This window comes from Ranitomeya imitator, chromosome 3, assembly GCF_032444005.1.
Source record: "Ranitomeya imitator isolate aRanImi1 chromosome 3, aRanImi1.pri, whole genome shotgun sequence".
NCBI classification, from domain to species: Eukaryota; Metazoa; Chordata; class Amphibia; order Anura; family Dendrobatidae; genus Ranitomeya; species Ranitomeya imitator.
Window position 1 is genome coordinate 540,466,741 of NC_091284.1, and position 6,321 is coordinate 540,473,061.

Genomic DNA, 6,321 nt, shown 5'->3' on the forward strand with positions numbered 1-6,321 from the left:
CAGCAACCTAGGCAGATGCCTACTTGCCTAAATGTTGTCTCCTATCGTATCGTTTCCTTGGCATTGTCCTTCTTTCTTATGAATGTTAATACCCTGCAAGGATCACTACCACTCATCTTGGATAACGAGAAAAGGAGAAATAGGAGCATATAGTCAAATTGTAGAAAAAACAATCTTTATTTATACAAAACCTTTAAAAGAGAGGTATAGGACATAAATATGCACAATAATGTAGCCATGACATAACATGAATAGGGGAAGGAAACATCCCGCATCCCACCCCCCCGAAAATAATAGACAGATGGCCGTAATATAACACCAGGAGAGCACCTAGGTAGGTGAACACATGGGCACACCAAATAGATGGAAGCAAGCAGCACACTGGCCAAAAAACCAGGGTCACCACATAATAATAACGCCTAACCAATAGGTGGTTGTAACTATATGGGGCTAGGTAAGATTGTCTATATTACCACTCATAGTCCTCGTCCCATCACACCATATATATGGGGATTAACAAAGTAATACTGTGTGACGGGAAACCACCACTACCAATAGCGTAAATAGAACGTACGCAGCCAGTGTGTGGAGACGGCCAAGAAAAACGCTGTTGCAAACATAAATAGTAGAACATACCCGGTGCTCACCTAGTGTCCATAGGGGGAGGGAAGGATGAGGGGGGTCCTGCCGGTGTAAACACAGCACCGGGTATGTTCTACTATTTATGTTTGCAACAGCGTTTTTCTTGGCCGTCTCCACACACTGGCTGCGTACGTTCTATTTACGCTATTGGTAGTGGTGGTTTCCCGTCACACAGTATTACTTTGTTAATCCCCATATATATGGTGTGATGGGACGAGGACTATGAGTGGTAATATAGACAATCTTACCTAGCCCCATATAGTTACAACCACCTATTGGTTAGGCGTTATTATTATGTGGTGACCCTGGTTTTTTGGCCAGTGTGCTGCTTGCTTCCATCTATTTGGTGTCCCCATGTGTTCACCTACCTAGGTGCTCTCCTGGTGTTATATTACGGCCATCTGTCTATTATTTTCGGGGGGGTGGGATGCGGGATGTTTCCTTCCCCTATTCATGTTATGTCATGGCTACATTATTGTGCATATTTATGTCCTATACCTCTCTTTTAAAGGTTTTGTATAAATAAAGATTGTTTTTTCTACAATTTGACTATATGCTCCTATTTCTCCTTTTCTCTATATCTGATATCTGGAGCGATTATATTGAATCTGGGGGATCATTATATATATATGTGCTCTCTTTCTTTTTCCAGATTCTCATTAATATGTATTTAGCATCTTGGTTGATACTCATCTTGGATAACGCAGCACACGGATATCGCAGACCATTGTAGAAACTTCTCAATTCATTTCATATTCAGGTATGTGATATTACTTTGCCTGAACAAAAAGGTTTCACTTCTGTGTGCTGCCATTTTTGGTTTACTGATCCTTTTTCTCACTGACTTCGACTTTACAGTTGTGCTTTACCTGTCTACTTTTATCCCAACCTTGTTTGAATACCACCAGCCCTGAACTAAGGTTTTGACTTTGCCTTTCTTGAATTGCATTGTGCCTGATCTCTGCTTTCATTGCACTTTTTATAAGCTACAAACTGTCTCAAATAAGAGGCTACTTCAAGACCTGGGAAGCTGGTTTAGAACTTGTAAAATTCTTTGAGACTCTCGGGCTTTTTCTATGCTCTCTTTAGCCAACAATTGGAAACAAGGAGGTATGACTTTTATAAGAAGCTATACTTGTTCTATGAATGAATCATAGTACTTTAAACAAACTTTTATAATAAGGTATTAATATATTTTTCATTCAATCAAATACTTTCTCCATATAACATGTAAATAAAAGAAACGAAAAAATTAGAACGAGAGAGAAAAGTTGAATGTACTTTGCATACATTAAACTTCTGTTATGTTATCTCTATTTTTTTTGGTTCCTTATTTACACAAGAGTTGGATAATGTATTTGAACGAAAAATATGTTAATGCCTTAGAATAAAAGTTATGGCTCAGATTTTATTGAATAAAAAGTATGACATTCTTCATGGAAGAATCTACAATATACAGAAGTTATACTAAGTACAATGTCTTTTTAGGATCCAAAAGATTTAATAGACAATAGTGCCTAATTAGAAAAGAAAAATAAAGAGGAAGGTGTTAAAAAGTAGCATAAATTCAACTAAAACTATACATTTGTGAAAATGTGAAGTAGTTTAGGTGATTATTCATTACGTTTTAGGAGACATTTGCAACTTATAAAATTTATAATATTTTATGACAAACATAACAATAAGATGAAGATGTAATCATATCAAACAAACTAGTAAATTACACTTACTTTATCTGTAGGTCCGGGCACGTAAAAATTTCCAACGTAGAAAGGAAGGGTCTGAAGTCGAAAAAAAAGTAAGGCAGGGAGAATTAAAAGAAGTTGAATTTAAGTAGGAAACATTCCCCAGTGCCTTTCAGCGATGTGAGCAGCAGGCTGGGTTATGTTTTCTGAATGAAGCTTTGATTTAGGAAAAGTGAATAGGTCATTGAATAATTGGGATCAGCCCCAAACAACTAATATCCCTGCAGCAAGAAAGAGTGACCATCACATTATACATGACTTAAAAACCACACTGAAGACAGGAATTCCTAGGTTTACTATCATGTGATACAGTTCCCAAGCTTCCATATACAATGTATTCCAATGAGGGAGAGAAAAGGGAATATTGTAGCATTTACTAGGGTGAGAAAAGTACACCTCTAAAAAGTAAACTGTTGGCTCACATAGAGTGTTAGAAGTCAACTGCAATGTTTGTACATAAAATACTAGAGCTACTCAAGTGAACTCAAAATGTTTTAACAATTTGTTCCATGTGTCTTAAATTTAACATTTAGACTTAACTTGCATTTTTTATTGTATTTTTTATATATTTTTTCTGTTACGTTTTCTGTCTCCTTTTGGTATGTCAGGTTTTTGTTGTTTTTTTAAACTGCTTTGGTTTAGAGACTTACTGTTACATCGGGTTTGATAAAACTTTATTGATAGTCATGTGTGTGTTATATGGATTTTCAGTATGGCAATGCATTAAAAATGTATGTGTTTTTTTCTTTGCAGATTCTTCTAATTTTCTTAAGTCTACAGGGAAAATAAAAAAATGCATATTTACCGCAAGAAAATTGGCATGTTGCAGATTTCAAAAACACACTATAGGTCAGTTTATGCTGTTTTTTTATGTTTTGTCTTGATAGGTTGAGCAATAAAATGTCTGAAGAAAATGAGACATAAAGCCACCAAAGAGTAAATACCTACTGTAAAACTATAGAATTCATTAACCTAACAGGTTGCAATAAAATATCAAGGGCCAGTATAATATTGGTACAATGTGATTGGCTATCAAAAATTAATGTTAACCCCTTTACCCCCAAGGGTGGTTTGCACGTTATGGACCGGGCCAATTTTTACAATTCTGACCACTGTCCCTTTATGAGGTTATAACTCTGGAACGCTTCAACGGATGCCGGTGATTCTGACATTGTTTTCTCGTGACATATAGTACTTCATGCCAGTGGTAAAATTAATTTGATATTACCTGCATTTATTTGTGAAAAAAAACTGGAAATTTGGCGAAAATTTTGAAAATTTCGCAATTTTCCAACTTTGAATTTTTATGCAATTAAATCACAGAGATATGTCACACAAAATACTTAATAAGTAACATTTCCCACATGTCTACTTTACATCAGCACAATTTTGGAACCAAAATTTTTTTTGTTAGGGAGTTATAAGGGTTAAAAGTTGACCAGCAATTTCTCATTTTTACAACACCATTTTCTTTTAGGGACCACATCTCATTTGAAGTCATTTTGAGGGGTCTATATGATAGAAAACACCCAAGTGTGACACCATTCTAAAAACTGCACCCATAAAGGTGCTCAAAACCACATTCATTAAGTTTATTAACACTTCAGGTGTTTCACAGGAATTTTTGGAATGTTTAAATAAAAATGAACATTTAACTTTTTTTCACAAAAAATTTACTTCAGCTCCAATTTGTTTTATTTTACCAAGGGTAACAGGAGAAAATGGACCCCAATCGTTGTTGTACAATTTGTCCTGAGTGCGCAGATACCCCACATGTGGGGGTAAACCACTGTTTGGGCGCATGACAAAGCTTGGAAGCGAAGGAGCGCCATTTGACTTTTCGATGCAAAATTGACTGAAATTGAGATTGGATGCCATGTTGCGTTTGGAGAGCCACTGATGTGCCTAAACATTGAAACCCCCACAAGTGACACCATTTTGGAAAGTAGACCCCCTAAGGAACTTATCTAGAGGTGTGGTGAGCACTTTGACCTACCAAGTGCTTCACAGAAGTTTATAATGCAGAACCGTAAAAATAAAAAATTGTTTTTTTCACAAAAATTATCTTTTCGCCCCCAATTTTTTATATTCCCAAGGGTAAGAGAAGAAATTGGACCCAAAAAGTTGTTGTACAATTTGTCCTGAGTACGCTGATACCCAATAGGTGGGAGTAAACCACTGTTTGGGCGCATGGGAGAACTCGGAAGGGAAGGAGCGCCGTTTGACTTTTCAATGCAAAATTGACAGGAATTGAGATGGGACACCATGTTGCATTTGGAGAGCCACTGATGTGCCTAAACATTGAAACCCCCCACAAGTGACCCCATATCGGAAACTAGACCCCACAAGGAACTTATCTAGATGTGTTGTGAGAACTTTGAACCCCCAAGTGTTTCACTACAGTTTATAACGCAGAGCCGTGCAAATAAAAAAAAAATTTTTTCCACACAAATTATTTTTTAGCCCCCAGTTTTGTATTTTCCCGAGGGTAACAGGAGAAATTGGACCCCGAAAGTTGTTGTACAATTTGTCCTGAGTACGCTGATACCACATATGTGGGGGGGGGAACCACCGTTTGGGTGCATGGGAGGGCTCGGAAGGGAAGGAGCGCCATTTGGAATGCAGACTTAGATGGAATGGTCTGCAGGCGTCACATTGCGTTTGCAGAGCCCCTAATGTACCTAAACAGTAGAAACCCCCCACAAGTGACCCCATATTGGAAACTAGACCCCACAAGGAACTTATCTAGGTATGTTGTGAGAACTTTGAACGCCCAAGTGTTTCACTACAGTTTATAACGCAGAGCCATGAAAATAAAAAATCCTTTTTTTCCCACAAAAATTATTTTTTAGCCCACAGTTTTGTATTCTCCCAAGGGTAACAGGAGAAATTGGATCCCAAAAGTTGTTGTCCAATTTGTCCTGAGTACGCTGATACCCCATATGCTGGGGTAAACCCCTGTTTTGGCACATGGGAGAGATTGGAAGGGAAGGAGCACTGTTTTACTTTTTCAACGCAGAATTGGCTGGAATTGAGATCGGACGCCATTTCGCGTTTGGAGAGCCCCTGATGTGCCTAAACAGTGGAAACCCCCCAATTATAACTGAAACCCTAAACAAACACACCCCTAACCCTAATCTCAACGGTAACCCTAACCACACCTCTAACCCAGACACACCCCTAACCCTAATCCCAGCCCTATTCCCAACCGTAAATGTAATCCAAACCCTAACTTTAGCCCCAACCCTAACCCTAACTTTAGCCCCAACCCTAACTGTAGTCTTAACCCTAGCCCCAACCCTAACCCTAAGCCTAGCCCTAGCCCTAACCCTAGCCCCAACCCTAACCCTAGCCCTAACCCTAACCCTAGCCCTAGCCCTAACCCTAACCCTAGCCCTAGCCCTAACCCTAGCCCTAACCCTTACCCTAGCCCTAACCCTAATGGGAAAATGGAATGAAATACATTTTTTTAATTTTTTAATTTTTCCCTAGCTAAGGGGGTGATGAAGGGGGGTTTGATTTACTTTTATAGCGGGTTTTTTAGTGATTGGCAGCCGTCACACACTAAAAGACGCTTTTTATTGCAAAAAATATTTTTTGCGTTACCACAGTTTGAGAGCTATAATTTTTCCATATTTTGGTCCACAAAGTCATATGAGGTCTTGTTTTTTGCGGGACGAGTTGACGTTTTTATAGGTAACATTTTCGGGCACGTGACATTTTTTGATCGCTTTTTATTCCAATTTTTGTGAGGCAGAATGACCAAAAACCAGCTATTCATGAATTTCTTTTGGGGGATGCGTTTATACCATTCCGCGTTTGGTAAAATTGATAAAGGAGTTTTATTCTTCGGGTCAGTACGATTACAGTGATACCTCATTTATATCATTTTTTTATGTTTTGGCACTTTTATACGATAAAAATTATTTTATAT

At 38.0% G+C, this 6,321-nt stretch overlaps 1 protein-coding gene across 3 annotated transcripts in view; it reads right to left on the minus strand.

The window, feature by feature from the left end:
* Positions 1 to 2,521, minus strand: part of OCA2 (OCA2 melanosomal transmembrane protein) — an 809,946-nt gene extending 807,425 nt beyond the window's left edge. For all 3 annotated transcript variants that reach the window (XM_069757832.1, XM_069757833.1, XM_069757834.1), the window contains exon 1: positions 2,373 to 2,521. The gene's annotated coding sequence lies outside the window, so the exon portion shown is untranslated. The remainder of the gene's footprint in view (positions 1 to 2,372) is intronic.
* Positions 2,522 to 6,321: the final 3,800 nt, after the last annotated feature.